The sequence below is a fragment of the Canis aureus genome, chromosome 17, assembly GCF_053574225.1.
Source record: "Canis aureus isolate CA01 chromosome 17, VMU_Caureus_v.1.0, whole genome shotgun sequence".
Lineage (NCBI taxonomy): Eukaryota > Metazoa > Chordata > Mammalia > Carnivora > Canidae > Canis > Canis aureus.
In genome coordinates this window covers 32,730,862-32,758,266 of record NC_135627.1, presented here as the reverse complement: position 1 = coordinate 32,758,266, position 27,405 = coordinate 32,730,862, and the positions used below count along the sequence as shown (strand labels likewise).

Below are 27,405 nucleotides of genomic sequence, written 5' to 3'. Positions count from 1 at the left end.
TCAATACCATACACCTTTATTCCTTGCTTATATCATATTCCAATTTGAATCAGTGTGTGTGGGATATGTGTTCCACTCTGTCATTCATGGCACCCAGGATTCTTCCATCTGTTGCTTTTTTCTCTCCCAGGTCTTCCAATCTTCTCCATTTAGTTGGTGGATAAAAGAAAGAGGGTTGCATATATGAGATACTTGTGCTCCAGTTCCCCAAGTGGGCACATTACTTCTTTAAGGATGTTTTTCTAACTACAAGGAGCCTGGAAATATAATAGTTGTGCACAAAGAAAAGGAGAACAGGATTACACAAATACTGGAAACACTAGCAGTTTCTGCTACTAAAGTTAAAGAAAAATAGATATTCAGAGGTTTATAAAACAAATAGATTTTAAAATACCTTAATGGATTTAAACTCGATTATTTGATTGAGAAGCTGGAAATCTCACTAATATATGTTAAAAAGTATATATTTTATCTCTATATATTTTTTCTTTCTCTTTCTCACTCTATTTTCTCAGTAAGAAAAAACATCAGAAGAATAACATAGGAACAAAATAGCATAGGAAAAAATAGCATAACAATAAAACTGGGAACTTCAGGAAGGGAAAAATAACTATACAAATTGATTATATTCTAAAAATAAAACAAGTTATAATCTACATGAGATGAACAACAAAAACTCGTTGACCTTGGTATTTGAAATCTATCCTTTGTGTGGGACAAGTTTAGAGACACAGGAATATACTGTCCTAAAGTTCGCCACCCACAGTGAATAAGGCTTATATAATGATGGCATAGTATGCGAAATCATTTGCTTTAAAATATTTGTACTTTATAGAAAAAAAATACAGATTTATAGTTATAAAATAGAATCTAAAGATTTTTCTATTTTGACAATGTAAAAGAATATTCTATATATGAATTCAGAAAACCAAAATGAGATACATAAGTGTTCAGAATGATGAATATCCTGGCATTTGGACATAGGAGAAATTACTACAGTTATAAATAAAGGAGATGAACAGGGCCAACGGCACTTGTTCTAAACATTGTCACTCCTAATTGTTGTTATACTACTGTGAATATTATTATGTCTGGAAAAGTTTCCCAAAGATGTTTCTCTATAGTGTTTTGTTTATTGATAATTATCTGCTATTACTTGAATTTAGAAAATCCAGGACTATTGCGAAAAGTAGGCAATTTTTCCACCAATTACCGCTTTGTGTGAAAATGGGGCTAGTGACTGGGAGATAGTAATAGCATTAGATTAGAACTACCTTTGTGAAAGCCTCACTCTGTAGGGCTCCTTCTATAGTTCAGATAATGTATCCTAGTTATTAGGGGTCTGAGGCTTATCAAAAGAGACAGAATTAATCATGCTGGGTTGTTTGATATGTTTTGGAGAATGGACATGACTCCACTAAAATGAAAAAAGAAAAATAATTTTCTGAGGGCTTTTGAATGCTAAGGTTACCCTCCTGTTCCCCCTATCGTCCATCTCCAGACTAAAGCTTGGAGCAATCACCAGATTTAAAGTTGGGGGGGGGGGGGGGGGCGGTGGCGGCAAGGCGGGAGATGGGTGGAGGCAGTCTGCACCTGGAAACCATTTTCTTGATTTGTGCTGGCTGGAGTCCTGGAGATGTAACAGCAAGTATGCCTCTCCGGGATTTCTTTGAAATCTGGGCAGGATGATTTGTCTGAAGGGAGGAATTGGGGGATAAAGGGTGGGGAAAAATTCATTCCTGGTTGCCACATTGTTGTTCTGCAATGGAGGAACTGGCCTGACTTGGGTTTGAGTTGAAAGGAAATCAACAAGCAGCCTCAAGTATGCAGGAATCTGCTGCCCTGAACTTGCCAATTTTTCAAACATAACTGGCTATTGTATTCACTGTAGGGGGTTGCCAACATCAAGGCTCACGCTTCTTATGTTGAAGATCTTTCCAATAGCTGCACAAATTACAATGTGTTTTCATCTGCTTGCGCACATTCAAAGAATGACAAATGATTACCTCTTTGCTTACATTACCTGAAAATGCACAGTAATAAATTTGCTTGTGAAATTCCCTTTGTTGTGTCATTAGGCATTCACATATTTGAAAGTTTTTTTTCTATTTGTACAAACTAGTAAGCTCCAAAATGTAAAATGTACTTTGTCCAAGGAGGACAAAAGTGCAACAGAATAAAAAAAGATATTCCTCATTTATATGAACATTTTTCATACGATTTTACACAATATTCAGTGCTGAGTTTGTAACTCTATGTTCTGATTCTCATGCAGTGCAAAGCTATCCAGCCAACATTTGAAGGCATCAACTCTAGTAAGATTAATAACATTTTTTGGAGTACTCACTGCATGCTAGGAACTTTACACACATTATTTTTAAATCTCACAGTTGCACTGCTTAGTACAGGTACTAATAATTGTAATTTAATGTGGAGGCAATGACAGTAGGAGAAATTAATGGACTCTGGAGGTTATACAGCTAGTAAAGGGTTGCTCCTAGACTCACACTGTGGACACAAAAACTCAGACCTCATGTCCTTTAGATCAGGCCTGTGTATTAATGCATCATTTTACAAATCCCCTCTTCCCTTTAGTAGAGCAATTTTTTGGACCTAAATGTCATGTTGTTCTCCTATAAAAGAGCCATGTCCTGAAGCTTGGATCCAGAAGACCAGGGTTTGAATTTTGACTCTACCACTTATGACTTTGTAACTTTGGGCAAGACCCTTACCATGCAGGACATTGAATTTCTCCATCTGCAAATGTACACAATAAACATACCTATACTATCAGGTCACTGTTCATAGTAAAATACAATAAGAAAAATTTGATTACTCTACTAATTTAACTAGTACTTCTATAAACTTAGAGGAAAATTTAATCCAAAGAAACTAATAGTCAATATAACCCTTTATTTTTTCTTTATCGTCCCCTCCCGAACAGTCCAGCATGTATAAGATATTCAATACGACATGCTTTACCTTATTTCTCTTTTCTCTCAAATCTTCATAATATCTGTTCATTAGAAGAACCCAAATTAATTCCTTTGTTCATATGATCACTAGCAGATCTATTCATTCATTCATTCATTCATTCATTCATTTTTAAACATAATATTTATCGAACAGCCACTATGTGCTAAACCTGGGCTTAGCCACTGGGAATATAGATATAAAAGACCCCATTTCTGTCCTCAAGAAGTTTATTTTCTTGAGAATAGAAGAAAGTAACTGTTTATATTCCAGGGTCATATTTGCTATGGTGGGGTCTAAACAGTGCACTGTGTCAATCCCACACATAGACTGGCTGGGTCTTAAAAGCGGATACCTAAAATGAGATGTGACGGATGAGTGGGAGTAAATCAGGCAAAGAAGGTGAAGGAGAGGCAGAGGGCATCACAGAGGGAGAGAGCAGTGTGCACAAAGGCGCAGCACCATTAAAATGCAGGACACTCACCATTAACTGCAAGTAGTTCAGCCTGATGCAAGCTCGGGACACAAAGACAAGTGAAAGTCTAAAGAGGTAAGCTCAAGCTCCAAGAACCTAAAATATCAAGTCCACAGTTAATACATTGTACTCAAGAGAGAATACTCTGAAAAGGATAGGTAAGCAAGGATAAATTTGAAGGGTACATAAATAACTAGGATTTTCTGAGTATTCTAATCGAGGAGCTATTCTAATTTGGTTGAATTGTAGCATGGCCACTGTCCATGTCTTCAGCTGGAGAACAGTTAAATATCAGCAACTTTCTAAAACAAGACATGCAGAAGAAAATAGAGATAGGCAATTAACAAAAGAAAATAGACATAGTGGGTTTCATAAATGCTGCTTTAAGTGTGAGAATAATTTTTTTCTTAATGAATGGACAATATTGCTGATTAGGCTAGCTAATAGCAATGAACTTTGCTAAAAGTTTATGTAATTTTTATGAGATAAGCTCTTCTAGGTTGAATGATGTTATCATGGCCTACCCACTTCATGAAATAAGTACTACAGAAGAGGGGCCAGGGAATGTAGTGACAAGAAACTGCTTTTTTCAAAACATTCATAGTCTCTTGTACCTGCATAGTTGAAATATGTCATTTCTCACAGCTTGAATACACATAACTTCTGGCTCAAAATGAGTGAGGCCTTAATTTACCCAAAGTAAATGATAATTGGGAGATCTGCCCTGTAAACATACTGTAATTAAAAGGAGTCATTCTTCTGAAAATGTCCCTGCGGAATAAGGTTCCTAGCCTAAGCCCAAACTTGCTCACTTATAATTCAGTTGTGTCTTTTGGTCTGTTAGGTGATCTTCCAGAAGGAGACTATTTGTGTGGGGCAATGGCTAGCTTTTGAGAAAGAATGAATACAAAAGAGGCAGGTAAGTCCTATTGAGTATCACACTTAACAGTCTGCAGAGGCTACGAAAAAGAAGGATACTTCTGACTCAGATGGTCTTTTGGTCCAGACCCCACAGATTTCTGACAGAAATGGGGTTGGGATGAGGATGGGTCACTGAAAGTAAAAATTGAAAGAACTGTTTGCATAAACACCATCTTGATGCCTTGGGAACACAAGGTGGCTCTGATTTGTCATTTAAGAGCCAAGTAAGCTGATATTTGGAGTTTTTACTATGTGCCATGTATGTGTCCCACATATATTTTAAGTCACTGAATCCTTTCAACAACCTTACTAGATAAGTATTTTTTATTTATAACATTTTAAGTAAATTGCAGCATAGGTTAAGAAACTTGCCCCAGGTCACACAGCAAGTAAGAAGAAAAGCTGGGACTTGTACCCAGTCACTTAACCTCCAAAGCCTATGTTGTCGTTCGTTGTGCAACTTAAGGGAGATGGGAAGTTGTTGTTGTTTGTGATTCAAGCTGCAAGGGTCCCAGGTCATGATCATCCTTTGCATTTGTACACCTCATATGGCTTTTGCACAATGAGAAACTTTGTGCTGTAGGATATGAGATGCATGACTTCAACAGCCATCAACTTGGGCCAGTGGAGGCAACACTGGTAAGGGAATTTGGAGGAGCCAAAGGATTTATCACAAACAATTACAATGGGCGGCACTGGAGAAGGAAAGAAGGAAGACCAAGTAAATCATGTAGCAGTTGAGAGTGGTATTCATGAATCCACATGAGAACCCCTTACCCTTTACCCCTGAGATGTGGAGATAGCAAAGGGAGTGTGTCTTCCCACAGAGAAGGGACAAGACTCAGGAGATAATGTTCATGAAAAAATGGTATGATTCAACTTTGGGTGTGGCCTGAGAAACACAGAATATGTTTCTAATTATTAACTGTAATTAATAGTAGTGTCCAAAAATTCCCAAGTGATCTCATGTAGCTCACTTCAACTACAAAACAATAAAAAGAAGTGCCGTAAAGTTGTGAGATATATGATCCAACATAGTCTTCCAGTAGAATTAGCAAAGGCTTGGATTTTAAGAAATTTAATTCAATCATTGTCCAACTTGGTCAGAAGCTCTCACAAATCTCAACCTCCTGATATCCCAGCTTAATAAATGGGGATTTTTGATATGTGAGAATATAGAAGTTATTCTCTAGCTTCTAAAGATTAATGTCAAGGGCCTCAGGAATAACAGATAAATAACATCCCAACTAATGACTCAGACCTATATATGAAATTTGATTTTTAACCATGGATATCAAATATCTTTCTTTCAGCATTACTTTGTAATGTTAGTGTGACTAAGAAGGCCATATGCCAAACTAACATACCCATCATAAGTGGGGATTTAGATGTTATATACAAATGAGACAGAAAATTCCATTTCAACTAAATGGAATGTAATAGTGCATGATGCTGTAGAACTGGCCTAACAAACCAAATCAAGCTTGGAAAATCATCCCAGAAATAACAGAATTTTAAAATAAAGTTCTAAATTTTTCAAAATAAAAATAATTCAAAAAAAAATTCATCCTAGGTGGTGTTTTTCATAAGACACAATATTGTAGACAACAAAAAGATGACACATGGTATCTGTGAAATCATAAATGTACAGAGCCATTTTCCTAGAAGAAAAATAGTAACTGGAACAAGCTTAAAGGATTCTCTTTTTTCAGCACTCTCAGCTAGCTCCCCTATAAAATCCTACTTAACCTGTTTCTGGGTGTCAGAGACTTTATATCTCTTATGCATTGGATTAAGGAAACATTCTAACACCACTCTCTTACTCGCATTTTTCTACAGACGTAAGAACTTCCTGGTTTGGTAACTAACTTTTTCTTTGTAAAGATTACACTATTGTAATTGTAACCAAACCTCTTTTTTAATTCCCCATCCTGAAACTTATTTCTATCCTGCATTGTAACTTGCTATGCAGAGATGTAAAATATAACTCCATGAGTCAACAGTAGCATCATAAATATTCTATTATGGGACACTAATGAAAGGCATCACCAAGGTACCCATTGCTCTAGCTTAGCAGAGGGTGCATAAAAGAGTAATAAGTCAGTGACTGTTACCAGCTGATTCGTAGTACTTAACACTTAAAATATGGTCTGTATCAGACATATAGTTGCAGATCTCCTAATCTACCAGCAAACTGATACACATATAAAATAACCAGTATGTTGACATCAGACTATGCCCACTTGCCTTTATGTTCCCTGACCTCTCTATGTGCAGACAATGGCTGAAACTAGAAATCTACTACATCTCTTGGCTGAGTGATGTCCCCCCCACATGGTCCCTGGAAGGCATAAGTGACGGGTTCCTGGTGGAGATGGCTGCAAAGTATTCAGAATAATGGTGGCTATGGCCATTCCCCTCCAAAACATCCATCTATTATTCTAACAACAAATTCTTTGCTTAGGAAATCAGTTCAATGATCACTTAGACAACACTGAGTTCTGTCAATCAATAGATACATAGTTAGAGCTTTGTCAATTTCCTCTGGATCCCTTATTGAATATTTATTTATTCCATATTCAGACCCCATCTCATACAAATTACAGCCAAAACAGTCTTTCAGGCCCTGGCATTTCACAGAAAGAGAGTCTCTTTGGGAACCTAAAGAATAAAACTCAGTGGTGATTTTAGCCTCTGGCTGCTTTATAAAATAAATACTTCAACAAAACCATTTACATAATGAAACTGTATCATCCATAAGAGATTTAGGAAATTATATCAAATGAAGCTAAATTATAATTTAAGGATATGTTTTAGGGGGTAGCTAAGTGAATATTCTTAACCCACATAGTGTTATATTTTGATTTTTATTTTTGGAAAAGGATCTCTTCACTCAATTTTAGAATGGAGAACACTCATTAGAAAACAACAGCTGTTTGCTCTTGCATGTATACCCATTTTCATAATTTATCTGAAGCCGCTTTTAAAATTCGCGGTGCTTTTTTCCTTCTTTAACCTTGTCATTCACATATTTGGTTAATAAGTCAGTAGATGATTGGAGCCTCAGGGACACCCATTATTACAAAACAAAGGAGACATCCGAGAATTAGTCTGAACTTCTCCGCTTAAAACGGAGCTGTTCTTACTTACTTGAAGCATGGATTTATGTTGTCACACACTTAACTATGCCCTGACAGAAAAAGGCAGCTCTGCACTTGTAAAGCCAACTATGCATTTGCTGGCACTTGTGCTAGATTCCAGAACCTTTGGATATTATTCAGTTTGCTCCTTTTTGGAGACTGCCAAAGGAATGTTTTGACATAATTCAAGAAAGGCAGTCAGAAATTTGCATTTGGAGTTTTCCGCAAATCATAATGTAATGTCCTTTGGGCTCCCTGGATCCTATTCTTAGTTTCTTAACATGGTCCCTTGATAAACAGGAAATTTCTTGTGAGGTTGGAAAACTCAGATTAAAATCAAAGAATAATGGAGTTTTAAATCTTAATGAAAAACATAATGAATACTCTGATGTCCAATAAACATTTTAATTAATTGCTTTTATTCTTATTTTCTAAGAAGCTCTTGCATTTCCAGATTCCTAAGTGGTTTTGGGCCATGCTCCCCCAACATCATAGCTGTCACCATTGAACATTTATTGAGTACAAGGCACCATAATTACTTGAGTTCTGAAACTAATCAAGGACCATTTTATGGAAATGAATAACCATACCTAATTAGCAAGTAATCTCCTCTCCCTGCTCCCAAACTGAACCACCTGCTTTGGACTGCTAAAAGGTCTCAGAGTCTTTAATCCTTGTTTTCTGGGTAAAGGGATGACTGGGGTAGTTGATTGTTAAAAAACAGCTGATGTTGTACTATTAACTGCATTTGATAACTATAGCCAGCAATTTCAGTGGGCCATGCCTGGGAAGAATTGGGGACTAGTGTCAAATACGATGAAAAGAGGAAGCAAATACAACTTTCCCCAATCTTTTCAATAGCTTTAGGATTTCAATTCACTTGGAGGTACTTCTTTGATTATTCTGATATCCCAATAAACTGTAGGTTAGCTCTAAGTCTGGACTTATTATCATGATTGTACAGTAAGGATAGGCTAGGTTATGCTGTCCTTAAAAGTAAACCGAAAGCTCTGTGACTTGGCACAACAAAGGCTTATTTCTTGCCCAGGGCAACTCTAATGCAGGTCAGATGACTTCCCAAGGAAGCTGTACTCCATGCAGTGTCTTAGTGATCCAAGGCTGTTTTGTTTTGCAAACTCACCATACCAACATACAATTTCTAGATCACTTCAATAGGGGAAGAAAGGTGAAGAGGATCCCATCATTCTTAAATGCTTTGGCCCAGACTTGACAATAGTCTTACAATCCATTGGTAAAAAATACTCAGATGCTCTAACTGCAAAGGGTCTGTGAAATGTGGGGGAGCACATAGATATTTGATAAACAATAAACATCTCTGTCACAATGATCTAAAGCATAGGCTACAGGTATGTAATAATGCTAAGAGGTAGATAGGACTATTCATCTAATGTTAGAGAGATAATAAAAACTGAAGCACAGAAAGTAAGTAATCTTTCCAAAGTCACAAAGTGGTTGAGTCAGGGATTGAATCCAGGTAATTTGGCTCTAATAACCCATAATTCGAGCTATGACAGTGTGTTATTCTCACAGGGTCATTATTCTCTGTGGCTTTGGCAAACCATTAGATTTCTCTTAGTTGTCTCATTTGCAAATTAGGGATAAGGTTATCTATCCATTGGACTTTATTGATCACAAATAAAGACATGTATTGCGCATATGGAATTTTTACCATTTTTGAAGTACATTCGATGCCAAGAATGTTATATTTTTTATCTATTATAATCCCTATAATAGCCCAGTAATGATGAGGATGATAATGACGATGATGACTAGGATGATATCTGACATTTACTGGAAACTTAATACCATGCTCTGTACTAAGCATTTAGCATAAACTATTCTTTTGAATCTTCATTAAAATACCATGCTCAATTTTATACTCCCTTTACAAGCAAAGAAAAGGATGTTCAGAAGATAATAAATAATTTTACCAAGGCCAATTAAGTGATAGAGCTGGAACTCAAAAACCTGCCCTCATTTCTACTACACTGCTCTATGCTCCACTAAATAAGTTATTTAAGATATATTTTTAAAATAAAAGCATTATGTCACCTCAAGTTATTACTTATTAAATTTTTTTATATATGACAAAAGTTCTGTTTTTACTTTACACTCTAGCATTCTTCCATCATATGTATTGCCTCAAATTCTGGTCTTTTTTGATAAGTAAATGACAGGAATAGAAATTTCTTAGATTGTGACTGGTTATTTGGCTTAGTCTATAGTTCCCATAGCATGCCACACAGTTGCAGGAGTTTAATAATGTTATCAGAGTTAAATTTAACTTTTGAATAGAAACATGAAGTTTTGGTAATCATATTATATCATTACATACAGTTCCAGGTGTAAGCCTTAGCTTCTCTCTTTCTGCATTTTTAAGACAGGACAGTTGTTTTGCTCATCATTATCTCATTCCTTTAAAAAATCCAATTAGTATGCATATCTCTGGTACTATTTATTGGGAACCTGGATCCTTGGCCTAATAGTGCTTTCTATTAACACACACTCTTTATATTCTTAAAGGATATCTTTTGTATTGCCTATTTTCTATTTCCCTTTATCTAGAAAAATAATAGTTTTTATTGTTAGTACATGACAATCCCAGTTGTCACAAAGTTATGGCTGGTTTTATAATTCAGATTAGCAGAAGCAGAAAGAGTAACAGAAGTATATTTTAAGAACTATGTCTATGGGACACCTGAGTGGCTCAACAGTTGGGCATCTGCCTTCAGCTCAGGGCATGATCCCAGAGACCCAGGATCAAGTCCCACGTTGGGCTCCCTGCATGGGGCCTGCTTCTCCCTCTGCCTGTGTCTCTGCCTCTCTCTCTGTGTGTGTCTCTCATGAATAAATAAATAAAATCTTAAAAAAAAAAAAAGAACGATGTCTGTGGTTAACAATGATGTTTATGAAAATTGGCTTTTTGGTTTGTTTTATTATGACATTAAGCAGACTATGAGCCAGAATTCTTTCTTTATTGTGAGTCCTCTGACCTTAACTTCTGAGATGAAACTGATTTTTTATTAAAATAAATTACATAACCTGGACTCATTAGACCCGTTCAAAGTCAGGACTGAGTCTCATCCTTGTTTCAATTCATGCCACATCACAGGAACATGTGAGCCTGAAAGATGTCTAATAAATATGTGTTCAAGCCTCCAAGTTCCTGGAATAAAAGAGTTCTGGGCAAATCCATACAATAATGAAAACATTCTGTCTCTCCCTCCCTTGCTCCTACCCTCCCTTCATCCTCTTCCTCCCCCATTGCTCCCTTCATCTACCCTTCTCCCCCCTCCATTCCCTTTCTCTTCTCCACCCTCTCCTTCCCTCCCTCCCTTCTTCCCTCCCTCCCTCTCTTCCCAGCTTTGGAATTCCCTCACTTTAGTTTTTTCTACCACTATCATGCCACACACCCTTGTCCAAGTATAAACTCAAACTTTTTAACTATTTGGCTCAACTTCCTTGAATTTCACAGCTCTGTTTCAAGTTTTTTCCACTCTGCTCTGGATCTACACAATGAAATAATAATGATAATAATTTAAAAAATATTCTTTTTTTTCCCATTGACAGGAATCCTGTATCTGCTTCCACTTTCCTAGAGTAAGTAGCTTTCTCTTCCCTTTCCTATAGCCTCAGATTTGCCTCGTCTTTGGGAATGGCAATTACTGCTTTATGAATGAACGCACATCTTAATCTTCTTACCTAAATGTGGCAGGTCTTCTTCGGATCTTTTCTCCATTGTTCTCACAAAAATTATAAACTGTATAGAAAATTGAAACTCTTGGGGCAAAAGTCCAAAGAAAGTTATTAGAGTCAAGTAAATGAGAAAAATAAGATGTAAATAGGCAAGATTCTGAAATGACCTTAAACATACACTGGTAAAAAATACTGCAACATTTGTTTAATTCCATCCACACTACAAATCAGTCTAGGTCAACCACTTACCTAGCTTTTAATTTTGTCTTCTCTCAGTTTATGTCTAGACTCTTTGGGATTCTTATCCTTATCTTCTTAATGGTATTACAGTTTATCTAGGGTTTTTCCTTCTCTTCTTTTTCTTTTTAATAAATTTATTTTTTATTGGTGTTCAATTTACCAACATACAGATTAACACCCAGTGCTCATCCCGTCAAGTGCCCCCCTCAATGCCCGTCACCCATTTACCCCCACCCCCGCCCTCCTCCCCTCCCACCACCCCTAGTTCGTTTCCCAGAGTCAGGAGTCTTTATGTTCTGTCTCCCTTTCTGATATTTCCTACCCATTTCTTCTCCCTTCCCTTCTATTCCCTTTCACTATTATTTATATTCCCCAAATGAATTAGAACATATAATGTTTGTCCTTCTCTGATTGACTCATTTCACTCAGCATAATACCCTCCAGTTCCATCCACATTGAAGCAAATGGTGGGTATTTGTCGTTTCTAATGGTTGAGTAATATTCCATGGTATACATAAACCACATCTTCTTTATCCATTCATCTTTCGATGGACACCGAAGCTCCTTCCACAGTTTGGCTATTGTGGACACTGCTGCTATAAACATTGGGGTGCAGGTGTCCCGGCGTTTACTTGCATCTGTATCTTTGGGGTAAATCCCCAACAGTGCAATTACTGGGTCATAGGGCAGGTCTATTTTTAACTCTTTGAGGAACCTCCACACAGTTTTCCAGAGTGGCTGCACCAGTTCACATTCCCACCAACAGTGAAGGAGGGTTCCCTTTTCTCCGCATCCTCTCCAACATTTGTGGTTTCCTGCCGTGTTAATTTTCCCCATTCTCACTGGTGTGAGGTGGTTTTGATTTGTATTTCCCTGATGGCAAGTGATGCAGAGCATTTTCACATGTGCATGTTGGCCATGTCTATGTCTTCCTCTGTGAGATTTCTGTTCGTGTCTTTTGCCCATTTCATGATTGGATTGTTTGTTTCTTTGGTGTTGAGCTTTCTTTATAGATCTTGGAAACTAGCCCTTTTTCTGATACGTCATTTGCAAATATCTTCTCCCATTTGTAGGTTGTCTTTTAGTTTTGTTGACTGTATCCTTTGCTGTGCAAAAGATTCTTATCTTGATGAAGTCCCAATAGTTCATTTTTGCTTTTGTTTCTCTTGCCTTCATGGATGTATCTTGAAAGAAGTTACTGTGGCCGAGTTCAAAAAGGGTGTTGCCTGTGTTCTCCTCTAGGATTTTGATGGAATCTTGTCTCACATTTAGATCTTTCATCCATTTTGAGTTTATCTTTGTGTATGGTGAAAGAGAGTGGTCTAGTTTCATTCTTCTGCATGTGGATGTCCAATTTTCCCAGCACCATTCATTGAAGAGACTGTCTTTCTTCCAATGGATAGTCTTTCCTCCTTTATCGAATATTAGTTGACCAAAAAGTCCAGGGTCCACTTCTGGATTCTCTATTCTGTTCCATTGATCTATGTGTCTGTTTTTGTGCCAGTACCACACTGTCTTGATGACCACAGCTTTGTAGTACAACCTGAAATCTGGCATTGTGATGCCCCAGATATGGTTTTCTTTTTTAAAATTCCCCTGGCTATTCGGGGTCTTTTCTGATTCCACACAAATCTTAAAATAATTTGTTCTAACTCTCTGAAGAAAGTCCATGGTATTTTGATAGGGATTGCATTAAACGTGTAAATTGCCCTGGGTAACATTGACATTTTCACAATATTAATTCTGCCAATCCATGAGCAGGGAATATTTTTCCATCTCTTTGTGTCTTCCTCAATTTCTTTCAGAAGTGTTCTATAGTTTTGAGGGTATAGATCCTTCACCTCTTTGGTTAGGTTTATTCCTAGGTATCTTATGCTTTTGGGTGCAATTGTAAATGGGATTGACTCCTTAATTTCTCTTTCTTCAGTCTCATTGTTAGTGTATAGAAATGCCACTGATTTCTGGGCATTGATTTTGTATCCTGCCACGCTACCAAATTGCTGTATGAGTTCTAGCAATCTTGGGGTGGAGGCTTTTGGGTTTTTTATGTAGAGTATCATGTCATCGGCGAAGAGGGAGAGTTTGACTTCTTTGCCAATTTGAATGCCTTTAATGTCTTCTTGTTGTCTGATTGCTGAGGCTAGGACTTCCAGTACTATGTTGAATAGCAGTGGTGAGAGTGGACATCCCTGTCTTGTTCCTGATCTTAGGGGAAAGGCTCCCAGTGCTTCCCCATTGAGAATGATATTTGCTGTGGGCTTTTCATAGATGCTTTTAGGATGTTGAGGAATGTTCCCTCTATCCCTACACTCTGAAGAGTTTTGATCAGGAATGGATGCTGTATTTTGTCAAATGCTTTGTCTGCATCTAATGAGAGGATCATATGGTTCTTGGTTTTTCTCTTGCTGATATGATGAATCACATTGATTGTTTTACGGGTGTTGAACCAGCCTTGTGTCCCGGGGATAAATCCTACTTGGTCATGGTGAATAATTTTCTTAATGTACTGTTGGATCCTATTGGCCAGTATCTTGTTGAGAAGTTTTGCATCCATGTTCATCAAGGATATTGGTCTGTAATTCTCCTTTTTGGTTCGGTCTTTGTCTGGTTTTGGAATTAAGGTGATGTTGGCCTCATAGAATGAATTTGGAAGTACTCCATCTCTTTCTATCTTTCCAAACAGCTTTAGGAGAATAGGTATGGTTTCTTCTTTAAACGTTTGATAGAATTCCCCTGGGAAGCCATCTGGCCCTGGACTCTTGTGTCTTGGGAGGTTTTTGATGACTGCTTCAATTTCCTCCCTGGTTATTGGCCTGTTCAGCTTTTCTATTTCGTCCTGTTCCAGTTTTGGTAGTTTGTGGCTTTCCAGAAATACGTCCATTTCTTCTAGATTGCCTAATTTATTGGCGTATAGCTGTTCATAATATGATTTTAAAATCGTTTGTATTTCCTTGGTGTTGGTAGTGATCTCTCCTTTCTCATTCATGATTTTATTAATTTGAGTGTCCTCTCTCTTCTTTTTAATAAGGCTGGCTAATGATTTATCTATCTTATTAATTCTTTCAAAGATCCAACTCCTGGTTCTGTTGATCTGTTCCACAGTTCTTCTGGTCTCGATTTCGTTGAGTTCTGCTCAAATTTTAATTAATTCTCTTCTTCTGCTGGGCGTAGGGTCCATTTGCTGTTTTTTTCCCTAGCTCCTTTATGTGTAAGGTTAGCTTTTGTATTTGAGTTCTTTCCAGTTTTTGAATGGATGCTTGTATTGCAATGTATTTTCCCCTTAGGACTGCTTTTGCTGCATCCCAAAGATTTTGAACCATTGTATCTTCATTCTCATTAGTTTCCATGAATCTTTTTAATTCTTCCTTAATTTCCCGGTTGACCCTTTCATCTTGTAGCAGGATGTTTCTTAACCTCCACGTGTTTGAGGTCCTTCCAAACTTCTTGTTGTGATTTAGTTCTAATTTCAAGGCATTATGGTCTGAGAATATGCAGGGGACGATTCCAATCTTTTGGTATCGGTTCAGACCCGATTTGTGACCCAGTATGTGGTCTATTCTGGAGAAAGTTCCATGTGCACTTGAGAAGAATGTGTATTCTGAATACACATTGAATGTGTATTCTGAATGTGTATTCTTCTGAATGTGTATTCAGTTGAGTTTGGATGTAAAGTTCTGTAGATATCTGTGAAATCCATCTGGTCCAGTGTATCACTTAAAGCTCTTGTTTCTTTGGAGATGTTGTGTTTAGAAGACCTATCGAGGGTAGAAAAAGCTAGATTGAAGTCACCAAGTAGAAGTGTATTATTATCTAAGTATGTCTTAACTTTGGTTATTAATTGATTGATATATTTGGCAGCTCCCACATTCGGGGCATATATATTGAGGATTGTTAAGTCCTCTTGTTGAATAGATCCTTTAAGTATGATATAGTGTCCCTCTTCATCTCTCACTACAGTCTTCGGGGTAAATTTTAGTTTATCTGATATAAGGATGGCTACCCCTGCTTTCTTTTGAGGACCATTCGAATGGTAAATGGTTCTCCAACCTTTTATTTTCAGGCTGTAGGTGTCCTTCTTTCTAAAATGAGTCTCTTGTAGACAGCAAATAGATGGGTCCTGCTTTTTTATCCAGTCTGAAATCCTGTGCCTTTTGATGGGGTCATTAAGCCCGTTCACATTCAGAGTTACTATTGAAAGATAGGAGTTTAGTGTCATCATGATATCTATTCAGTCCTTGTTTTTGTGGATTGTTACACTGGACTTCTTCTTAAAGGGGAATTTTAAGAGTCCCCCTTAAAATTTCTTGCAGAGCTGATTTGGAGGTCACATATTCTTTCAGTTGCTGCCTGTCTTGGAAGCTCTTTATCTCTCCTTCCATTCTGAATGGGAGCCTTGCTGGATAAAGTATTCTTGGTTGCATGTTCTTCTCATTTAGGACCCTGAATATATCCTGCCAGCCCTTTCTGGCCTGCCAGGTCTCTGTGGAGAGGTCTGCTGTTACCCTAATACTCCTCCCCATAAAAGTCAGGGCTTTCTTGTCTCTTGCTGCTTTAAGGATCTTCTCTTTATCTTTGGAATTTGCAAGCTTCACTATTAAATGTCAAGGTGTTGAACGGTTTTTATTGATTTTAGGGGGGGATCTCTCTATTTCCTGGATCTGAATGCCTGTTTCCCTTCCCAGATTAGGAACGTTTTCAGCTAGGATATGTTCAAATACATATTCTGGAACTCTGTCCCTTTCAGTGCCCTCAGGAACCCCAATTAAACGTAGGTTTTTCTTCCTCAGGCTGTCGTTTATTTCCCTTAATCTATCCTCATGGTCTTTTAATTGTTTGTCTCTTTTTTCCTCAGTTTCCCTCTTTGCCATCAACTGTCTTCTAAGTCACTCACTCGTTCTTCCACCTTGTTAACAACCCTCGTTGTTAGGACTTCTAGTTTGGATTGCATCTCATTCAATTGAGTTTTAATTTCTGCCTGATTAGCTCTAAATTCTGCAGTCATGAAGTCTCTTGAGTCCTTTATGCTTTTTTCCAGAGCCACCAGTAGCTGTATAATAGTGCTTCTGAATTGGCTTTCTGACATTGAATTGTAATCCAGATTTTGTAACTCTGTGGGAGAGAGGACTGTTTCTGATCCTTTCTTTTGAGGTGAGGTTTTCCTTCTAGTCATTTTGCTCATTGCAGAGTGGCCAAGTTGTATTGGGAAAGGGAGAAAAAGAGAGGAGAGAAAGAAGGAAAGAATAGAGAAAAAGAAAAAAGAAAAAAGGAAGAAAAAAGAAAAAAAAAAGGAAGAAAAAGGGAAAGAAAAAGAAAGGAAAAAAAAGGCTGGGGGAAGCAAACAGAAATCAAAAAGCAAAACAAAACAAAACAAAACAAAACCAAAAATAACACGGGGGAGTATCTTCTGGTTCTGTGTACTTTAAGTCCCTTGACTTCCCCTGGAACTTGTCCGTTTAGTTGGTCTTCTGGGGGAGGGGCCTGTTGTGCTGATTCTCAGGTGTCAGCACTTGGGGGAGCTGCTCTGCCCCTGCCTGGTGCAAGGCTCAGTGGGGGTTGTTTACCCCGTGAGGCCCCAGGAGGAACAACCGCAGTGGCGGGGCCAGCTCTGGAGCCCTGGATTCAGCCCCCGCAGTAGCTCAAGGGCTCTCTGTCTGCAGGGCCTGGAGGCTCCGGGGCGGGGCCGCTGATCTGCTCAGCTGGGGCAGGAGCGTCCTCGCTGTCCTGGGCCCTCCCGGCCTCTGCCTGTCCCGGGGGAGGCCGGATCCTGGGCTGTGTCCCGGCGTCCTGTGCTCCGGGGCCTGCGCTTTGGATTTGCGCTCCCCCCCTGCAGCCCCCTCCCTGGAGCCGCCCCCGAGCCCCCCGAGCTGCTCCCGCCCCGCAGCCCCCTCCGCGGAGCCGCCCCCACCCCCCCGAGCTGCTCCGGGTCCCGCCGTGCGCGCTGCAGCCCTTAGGGAGCTCGGCCGCGGGGTGTGGGGCTCTCCCGGGGCGCAGGTGTCTGTCAGTGTCCCCGGGAGCCCCAGGGCATCCCCGCCCTCCTGGGTCCTGCTCCACCTCCCCGCGAGCCCCTTTCCCCCGGGAAGGTCGGTGCAGCTCCTGCTCCTCCGGGACGGGGCTCTCCTGTCCTGGGGACACTCGCCCCGGCCTCAGCCCGGCTCCTCGCGGGCCCCTCCCCCTTGGAGGCCTTTTGTGTCTTTATTTCTTTTTCCCCGTCTTCCTACCTTGATAGAAGCGCGAACTCTTCTCACTGTAGCGTTCCAGCTGGTCTCTCTTTAAATCTCAGGCCGAATTCATAGATTTTCAGGATAATTTGAAGGTTATCTAGGTAATTTGGTGGGGACAGGTGACCTGGGGACCCTACTCTTCAGTCATCTTGCCCCTCCCCTTCTCTTCTACACATAATTTTACTTTCCTTGCCAGTCATATTCCATGCCTAGAATTGTGTTCATAGGCAAGGAATAACTCCTTTTTATAATTATTCCTGAAATTGCTCCCAGAGATGCTGAACATGCCTTTTTTTTAATCATTCATTGATCCATTCGTTCAACAAATATAGGATTACTACCACCTGCCATGTTCTACTGTAGACATTGAACAGAATAATTCCTGCCTTACCAGGACTTATTAGAAGAAAACAGACAATAAATACACAAACAAAAATACAGTATGAAAAATATAGAGAGTGAAATGAATTATGGTGGCAAATCATGTAGGAAAGTGGACTAAAAATACCAGGATGAATAAATACGTATTTTTATAGGGTCATCAGGGAAGGTTAATTAGGAGACCAATAGACAACTATCAAATGAGTCCCACACAACTTTTCTCTAATTCTTATCGAAATTAGAAGAACTGAAGGGGAGAGAGGTGAAAACCACTTCATTTTATTTTGTATGTATATGGAAATATGATATTATTTGATTTCCAGTTTTCTCCCAGAATTTCCTAATCTTATCAATGTTTTGAAAAGAGTCCATAGCATATGTCTCTCTATTCACTCACTCATCTATCTACCCACCCACCCATTGCTCACCTATCCTAGCCAGCCATTAACAATTTTGATGAGAAGATTCACAGCCAAAACTGAGCTCAGAACTCAAGGTAACAGAAGAAACTTGCCTGGCCATTATTAGGTCATTAATTCATTAGTTAGTCAATCATTTCAAATTTTATTTAGCCTTTCCATTTACCAGGCACTTCTAGAATCTGGAGATGTGAAATTTACAGGTTCCTGGCCTTCAATGAGCTTACATTCTAAGCTTTCAAACCAGGTAACAGAGCTCCCTACAGTAAGATCTCACTATTAGCCTGTGTAGTTGCTCTAAGCTGGTGGATGCTTGGAATACATATCCATGTGATTGCTGGTTTTTGACTTTAATAACATGTTTTACTTAACTCACTATGTTCAAAATATTATCATTTTGACATATAATATAAAAATTATTGACATATGCACATTCTATTTTTAAGCTAAGTCTTTAAAATAACATGTATATTTTATACCTGCAGTACATCTTAATTTGGATTAGCCCTATTCAAGCTTTCAGTTGCCGATATAGCTGCAACATATGGGACAGCACAGCTGTAGAAAGCGTATGATTGGTTTTTAAGGGACAAATCCCACTCATAACACCTGTCCTAGCCTAACTTTTGTCTCAGCTATTATTCACCCATTGTTTAGGAATGCTCTTTTCCTCCCTGGTGGTCAGCTTTACCAATCATCCTCCCCTTTGCTTATGACTCCTAACCTTTACACTTAATGTCTTCCCTTTTATAACCCGGAAGCTGTAACAATGAGATCTTTTACCTATGTTTATTCAAACTGCCTTGCATGTAGATTTTACTGGCCTGATCTGGCCTCCAGAACTTTGCTATTCCATTTGCCCTATCATGTAGGAATCCCTACACCTTACATACAAGGAATTGTCATGGGGACCAGGTCACAAAGAGGGAAGCAAGTGTAGGAATAGTTATACGGTCTCTATATTTCTATTATTTCTTATCCAATGCTTTCTAACTGATATACTGAGGCTAATTTATTTTCCCTTAGCCTACAACAAAGCAGAAACAAAGACTCAAAGAAGGCATTTGCATAAGTTTAGGGTGGAAAAACTCACATACATATTTGTAAAACAGTAATTTTCATTCCCAAAGATAAGGCAAATCTAGGGCAGGAGGAAGGGAGGGTAAAGTTACTCACCTTAGAGAGAAGGGAACAGATAAACATGATTCTTAACTAGAGAAAAGGAAACTTTTTTTTTTTTTTACATAGATCAAGGAATTGAATGGAAAGGATCCAGGATTCAACTATTTATGTATGTGGAGCCATCCCAGACTATGTCATTTCTAGTGATCCACTACTGCCAAACAGTCTTAGATATCTGGGAGCTCCTAAGGGTGAATAACTTGGACAATTTGAATGGAAATGAAGAGAGCAAGAGAAGATCATGGTATGAAAGAATGAAGAGAGCACCCCATGAGCAAAGTAGAATCAAGGAGAGCCAGTGAAATAATGAATGCTTCATCACTGTTACACAACCAATAGATAGAGATCCAGACAAGCAAACTTTGAGTAAAGGTCAGGGAAGTTCACCAGTAAATTTTAGGGATGTAAGATACATAAAAAGACTCTACTGTTAAAGGAATTTTAACAAAATTCCTAGCAAAGAGACAAGAAAGATAGAAATCTGGGGCTGGTGGGTGAATCTCAGTATATCAGTTAATGTATTTTGCCACAAAAGACAGTTCCCTAACACTGACTTAAAACATGTTGGTGTTTATTTTGTGCTTGCAGTAAGTCTGGAAATAGTGCCAAAGAGGGCTTGGAGATGAAGGCCCGGTATCTCCCCACCTCTGCCAGCCTCCTCTTATTAGATTTTGTACTTGGTTTTTTTTGCCTTACAGTTTCAAATTGGTTGGTTAAACTCCAGAAATTCTATGCACACAAACTCATATGTGGTCTAACAGTGAAAGAATGGAGAATAGCCCAATGGCTTGTTCCCATGAGTCTCTGTTTTTTAACCATGGAGGAAAAATATTTCTAAGGCGCTCCCAAGAGATATGCCTCACATCTTATTGGCCAGAATAAAGTCACATACCCACCCCTAGCTAGAAGGAAAATTGGAAAAGCTTAGGTGTCAAGGGACAGGGGGATTTGGAATTATTGTTGGGCAACCACTCAGCCACTTGAAGTGAAGCACATGGTCAGGATAAGGGCCAAGTACAAACCTGACAATCTCAAATCCATTACATTGATCATGGATTGATTGATTGATTTTATTTATGTATGTATGTATGGAGACCAGTTCTAGGTTGAGATCAAACCTAAAAGGAGTGTGGTGGTTAGATGCCCTTGCTGGGGGAAAAATGTGAAGACCGGTGACATCATTACAGTTTACAGGACCAATTTTGAGAACATTTTGATGCCAAGTGAAAAATTTTCTTTTACTTTATTATGCAGATAAGGATGGTCTATCTTAAGTTTTTGAGCAAAGACATGGCAATAAGAAATTTTAAACCAGCGGCAATGTGCAGCCTGGGTGTTTGTGTGAAGGTTAATCAATGCTATTTCCCCTGGGGACTCTGTGACATGCAGTATTTTCTTGCACACCCAAAATAATAGAGCAAAATCAACATGATATAGACTGTAGAGTCTACACAATAACCTTAGAGGAAAGTTAAGAGTGTCAGGGAAGAGTGTGAGAAACAGGAGTAATCTGAAGGTTTCAGACTAGATAACTTTTAGTTCGCTAAATTTAAAGGTTGACCAGTTATAAGAAGCACTTTCCATATAAAAAATTAAATAGTTAAGATTCAAAATGATAATTTTTCAATTCTAAAATGATATCACAAAGGAGCATAAATATATTAATGGAAAAGTTGAAGCTCTGGAATTTGGTTAAAGAAAATGTCTTAAATTTGTATTATAAAGATAAAAATAGTAAAATTAAGATATCATTTTTAAAAATAAAATTTCATTTTTGAGCTAAGTGGCTCTTCATTCTCAAGAATAACCACAAGAGAAAAGTTATAAAGGCATAGCTGATGTATATTTTTATGGTTTTGCCCTCTCTCTCTTCAGGTAGAAAAAAAATCAAGCTTAATTATTCTATAATCATTAGAGTTTTCTCAGTCCTATTGCTCTTTGACCTTACAGCAGATTCTCCCTGGATAGCTTAATATTCTCTACCATTTAAAATCAAATTTCCCACATTGCTTCTATTTTAAAAGGTCACATAGCCATAGATATAATCACCTGATTTTAAAACCTTCAACTTCAATGTTAAAAATATACTGCTTTTATCTTCTAATGAGATGAGTTCAGATGGTCCCAAGCAATATTTTTAAACTGTCCCTTAATCTTTTACAGCTAATAAGCTGTTCTACAAGATCACAGTGACTATTCACAAGGTTGTGTAATTTATCTTAGAAAAATTTTTTTTCAGTATAATTGATATCAACAAAATGAAGGAGTCCTTAATATTATGATAAATTAATTTTACTCTTTAAAACATTGATTTATAATGGGATACAAGCCAAAGCTTAAAAAGATGTATACCAATTTGCCCTTAAGCAAAGCAAACAAATATTTCTGAAGAGTCAATGCCCACTTTAACTGTTTATGCCTCTTGATCAAAGACTATCACCTGATATTTGGTTGTAAGGAGCTGAGTATAATGTGATATTTAGAAAAATCAGCAGAAAAGTGATTTTTCTAAGTGTGAAGATATGTAACTCATCAGAAATAATAACCTAATAAGATCTATCACAACACTGTACTGTGTTAAGTTTAATCAGTTAAATTTTGTTCTGGCTTTTTAAACAACAGATTAAAAACAGTAGATGCTAAATATTAAACATACATATATTTGTACTAAAGAGTGAGCAACATCTTTCAGGAAAGTTATTTAAATTTATTAAGTATTATCCCAACTGCTATTAGGGCCAGAGACTGTGGGATTAAAATTGATATGAGAAACATGGTTTAAATATTTATAAAATGCTAGCTGGGTTAGGAGAACCCTGAATTATGGCTAAAGTATAGTCTATAAAGTAGTGACTATAGTGACTATGAGCTTGGGAAGTTATGATTTCCATGCAGATTGATTCCTCTGATCACTTCAAAAGATTTCTAACAAACTAAAACAACAACAACAACAAGCTTTTTTCCCACCCAATCTATTGTGTTGAAGAACATTTTGGTTGACTTTCCAGTTGTGAAGGTTAATGTCTATGTATCAGACCAAACAAAAACCTATCTTTGGCTTCAAGAGTGAAAAATGGTTGACTTGACTCAGCTGTGTGTGTGTGGGGGGGGGGGGGGCGGGTTCTGACCTGTATTTATTCATCCCTTCTTGGATTCACATATGCAGAATTAATGGTAGAGCCACAGCAGTCACATAATCTCTGTCCCCAATACAGAGGCTGAGTTATTTGCCTTAAGTTTGCCCAGGAAAACCTTTGGTCAAAGAATATCAACACAGCAGAATGTTCCAACCTAGTTGTCTCATCACTGCACAGAGGAATACAATTCTAAGCCCTGGGTGCCATTTAACTTAGCTTTCTTTGTCTTGCCCAAGTCTATAAGGCAAAGCATTTACTTCTGCTCCATCACCCCACTGTTTTTCTTCCCAAAGTGCAATTATTACTGACAGTAATAATAATAATGTCTTTATAGTTCTGTGGTTGAACCAGCAATTTGATGGATAAGTTTCAGAGATACCTCAATTTTGCTTAGACCTCATGAAAAGGACTTTAACTAACGAGGGTTTAACTTTTCTCCAGTCTAGAGCAGCAATACCAGAAGATTGTTGGGAAATTATTTTGTAAGATTTTCTGTTTTGCAGTGTGTTTATGCCACTATAACTCCCCATTTCACAGAGAATGAAATTTAGGAGTTACAAATTTAAACAGTATATACCCCAGTTAACACTGTACAATCATTGGGTATGAGGCCTTCTCAAGTCCAGCCTCTCTTTTCACACACAAGAAAACAGAGGCCCTGAGAATTAAAGCCATTTGACAGAGAATACAAACTAGTAGTAAACAGAGGGGCCCAAACTAGGGCCTTCGAACCTCCAGTACAATAAATTTCACACAATTGTTCCTGGTCTCTTCCTGTACCACTATAACATAAATTAACTTTTTTGGACTTGATATAAAAGAGATAACTTTGACTACTGTTATGCAATTATTAAGTCAACTCTTTCAGTTGCAGTTAATCAGGATCTGAGGAGACCTTATAATTTTGACAATGCAGGCAGGACATCACCTGCTTAGGGATAGAGAGTGTCACCATTGAAGGCAGGGATACAGAAAGTACAACAGACCAAGATTCCAGTTTGTCTTTTCCTCTTTCTCATTTTCCTTAGGGAAGAAAGGGGACATTAGAAAGAAAACAGTATAGCCCATATTCTAGATCACTGTTGGAGGTAAAAAAAAAAAAAATCAAAGTTCATACGGGTGGAATCTGAAAAAGAAACCACATTGAAGAATCTAGAACTTCTGATTCATTGAACAGTTTTCTAGTAGAATGAATAACTGAAATAGAGTGTATACTAACTTTCTGTTCATATTTGCTTGACAAACCGAGACACAGACAATTCACACACCTGTTTTCTATTTGGTCTCAGAGTGTAAATGGTACATAACTTTCTATATATTTTAAAGTAAGTGACAAAAACAAAACAAACACCCTCATGCTTCTTAGCTTAAAAAGAGGGAATTTTGCTTACATCACTACCATGGAAAGGGCCAGAACTTGGCCCCAAAGATAACTGAATGCAGAAATTCAACTATTGCCTGGATATTTCTCTTTCTCTTCACTGCTTATTTCCACTGTCTTTAAATATTAGTGTCATTGTCTGCTGCAACATAGGCTATAGTCTTTTTCTACCCAGGAATTCTGGGGTTGTATCTTTATAGTCTTGCCAGCAACTCTAGGGTTATAAGGATATATATGCCAGCAACTCTGGGGTTATATCTTTATAGCCTTGCCAAAGGGAGAAAAGAAAACTTTACCAGTTTAACGGAGGTAGACAAATCCTCAGAATAGTTTCTGCTTGTCCTAGCTCGGGTCATGTGCCTGCTTTGAATCAGTAACTCCAAACTAAAGGTGTGAATACTCTGCTGATCTTAACTTTGGCCATGTGTTCACCCCTGCCACCAGGGGTAGAGTTTTTACCAGAATAAGCTAAAGTAGCACAGACATGACCACTTTAAGATCCCCAAGCATATTAACTTTCCTAGTTTGCACATAATAATAGCTAACAGCCAACACCTACCATATTATTGCCAACAGTTATACATTTATTAACTATTTTAATCCTCACTGCCCTATGAGGTAGGGTTTATCATTACTTGTACATTAGAAGAAACTGAAGCTTATTGGGGTTAAACAATTTGTCCAGGCGACCCAGATAAGTGGCAAACCCATAGCAGGTTGGCTCGGGGCATATACTGTTAACTCACATAGCATATTTTTACATCCTAGAGGCCCCCTGGCAAACTTGTTCCCCTATAGACAGAGATCCTTCATTATCTCTGGTATTTAGAGGTATTTTCTTATTTAAAGCCAACCTTCATTTTAACTATTCCATCTCCTTTTTCTTCTTCAGGGTCTTACCTACCAACCATTCCCTCCTTTACAAGGTATCTTCAAGCCCTGCCATTCTACTAGATCATCTCCATTTTACCAATCCCCATAATCTCTCCACTTTTATAATTCAATCTTTGTAAAACAATATTTTTTAAATCAATGCCTCCATTTTGTTATCTTTTTCCCCTTTCCCTACAAATCACCACACCTATCATCTGCCCTAGCCTGACTCACTCTTTTACATTCTATACTAGTAGCACGATTTCATCACTAATGAGTTCCTAAAGGTTAAATCCAGTGGGTTAGCCTGGATGTTACCTCTGTTCCACCAAACATTCTTATTCCCTTACTTTGTAAAGTTCAATGCTCTTCCCATATCTAAGAATATTCCTTTTCATTTTTTTTTTTTTTTTATCCATTCCTCTTTGGGCTTTCCTTAAGTGATAACTTCTCTAAGGTTCTGTTCTTTGTTCTTTTGTTTTCTTGCTCTATGAGAGCTCCTTAGGAATTCTCACACAGAACTCTGATCCTAACCCCCATCTTCATGCTGTCTACTCTCAGTTCATAGGTCTAATTCTAGAGTTCTTCTCCCTGAATTTTGATTTCTTCAAATATCTTCATTTGGACCTTATAAGTCCTAAGGATCCAGTGAATAGCTTCAAGTAGGATAATAGTAATGATCAGATGTTGATTTTATAAGGAAGAAAACACATAGAAACAAGATGAGGCCTGAGTTAGGACTCTTGGTCAGATCACTTAAGAAGATATGAAATAGTGATGAGATCATGAAAAATTGAATTAGAACACTTTGGATGGAGAAAAAGGATGTGTGAAATATCTTAGATACAAGTAGACTAAGTTTGGTAAATGATGAATATGCATACAAGAAGAGAGTGCTCAGGAGTGACTTCTGGATTTGACTTTAATAATTGGATGAAACAAGAGTGGAATATGAACACAAGAACAAGCTAAAAGGGAAAATAATAAATGGAGCTGTAAGACTGAGTCCTTTCTTCTTCTCTGCCCAAATATAATTATAAATAATTATATTTACTTTAGCATAAATAGGTTCCAGATTCATCCTTATGTCTGCTGGATAGAGACCACATAACTCCCTTACTAAGCTGGAATGGAAACATTCTAAGGAAAGCAAATGCAAAAAAAATTATCTGCTATTTCAGGAGGAATTCTCTATGTTAAAGTAAACTATCTGGTCCCAGAGCAAATGAATTTCTAGCTACCTGCTCAACTGTATCTCTCTGATGCAAAGACTTCTTTTCTCTGTTTGCCCAGTTTTCCAACCCCTGTTATCAACTTTAATCATTAACCTTTGTTCCTCCTTGCTCCCGTTTACTATCTGTTTGTACTTTCAAAAAGCAACTCTTGGTATTGTTAATCTATTTAATCACTTTGGTGCTTTATTTTGAGGGGCTATGGTCTTTATTTATTTTCATCTATTCTCTTTAGTAATCTTCCACATACTGATACTGGATTGGCTCCCAGTCCCAAACTGGGACTTTACACTTGGCTTTTCAAATATAGGGAAGTTTGGGTCAGGAATTCCTTGCTTTAGTTTGGTAATCCCTTTATAAGTCACATATGTGCACTTAAACATTGTTATCACAATACTAATACCCTAAAAAAACAAGCATTGTGCTACATATGACTAAGACAGACATTATTGAAATAGTGAACAAAATCCCTATGGCTTTATAATGTGTACAACAAGTCATTCTTTGGCTTTTAATTGTGTCACAGGTATGGAAGAAACAGATTTGGGGACAGAATAAATCTTAAACTCTACATAAAGGCAGAGTCCACTGGAATTCCATCAAGGTTCTGAACCACCTTGTGTAATTTCCCTGTGCTGTGGCCCATTACTTTATATGAAGGAACTATTCCTCTATTCACAAATGCACATGTCTGAGAGGAGGGCACAGTAGGTAAGGAATACGCATTGACCTTTGTGAATTTACTCATGAGTTTGCTCATTTATCCTCAGGGTTTGGCTAAAGGCAGTGCTTATAGCACATTGTGAAATGGGGGTGGAGACAGAGGAATCTTATACCAGAGCAAGTAGGGAAGAAGAATACAATACTATTAACAATACTAAACAAACTTGTAGACTTATAAGGATAGGTATTAGATTTCATACATATCTGTAAATTTGATTGATAAACCCCTACCATACCATCTACTAGGCCTGAATTTCATCCTCTGGTTTTTCTTCAACATTTTAATTTGATATAATCTTGATAGAAATATTTGGGAGCTGGAAGATGATAAAATTGATCTTCACAGGGTCCCAAAGATTCCAATGGAAAGGAAACATGATTTAATGTTTT

The 27,405-nt window shown here is 37.9% G+C and overlaps 2 long non-coding RNA genes across 3 annotated transcripts in view; one reads left to right on the top strand and one right to left on the bottom strand.

Annotated features, from left to right (window-relative positions):
- LOC144287515 (uncharacterized) lies at positions 1-25,538 on the bottom strand. 2 transcript variants are annotated; one of them, XR_013355299.1, is made up of 3 exons: positions 25,411-25,538; positions 3,458-3,544; positions 1-257 (listed from the first exon to the last, which is right to left on the bottom strand). It is a non-coding gene; the product is annotated as an uncharacterized LOC144287515 (long non-coding RNA). The 2 variants fall into 2 exon arrangements; XR_013355300.1 differs by having other exon boundaries at positions 1-140.
- The window catches only part of LOC144287516 (uncharacterized), a 25,109-nt gene continuing 16,322 nt past the window's right edge, over positions 18,619-27,405 (top strand). The window contains exon 1 of the long non-coding RNA XR_013355301.1: positions 18,619-18,734. This is a non-coding gene — a long non-coding RNA (uncharacterized LOC144287516). The remainder of the gene's footprint in view (positions 18,735-27,405) is intronic.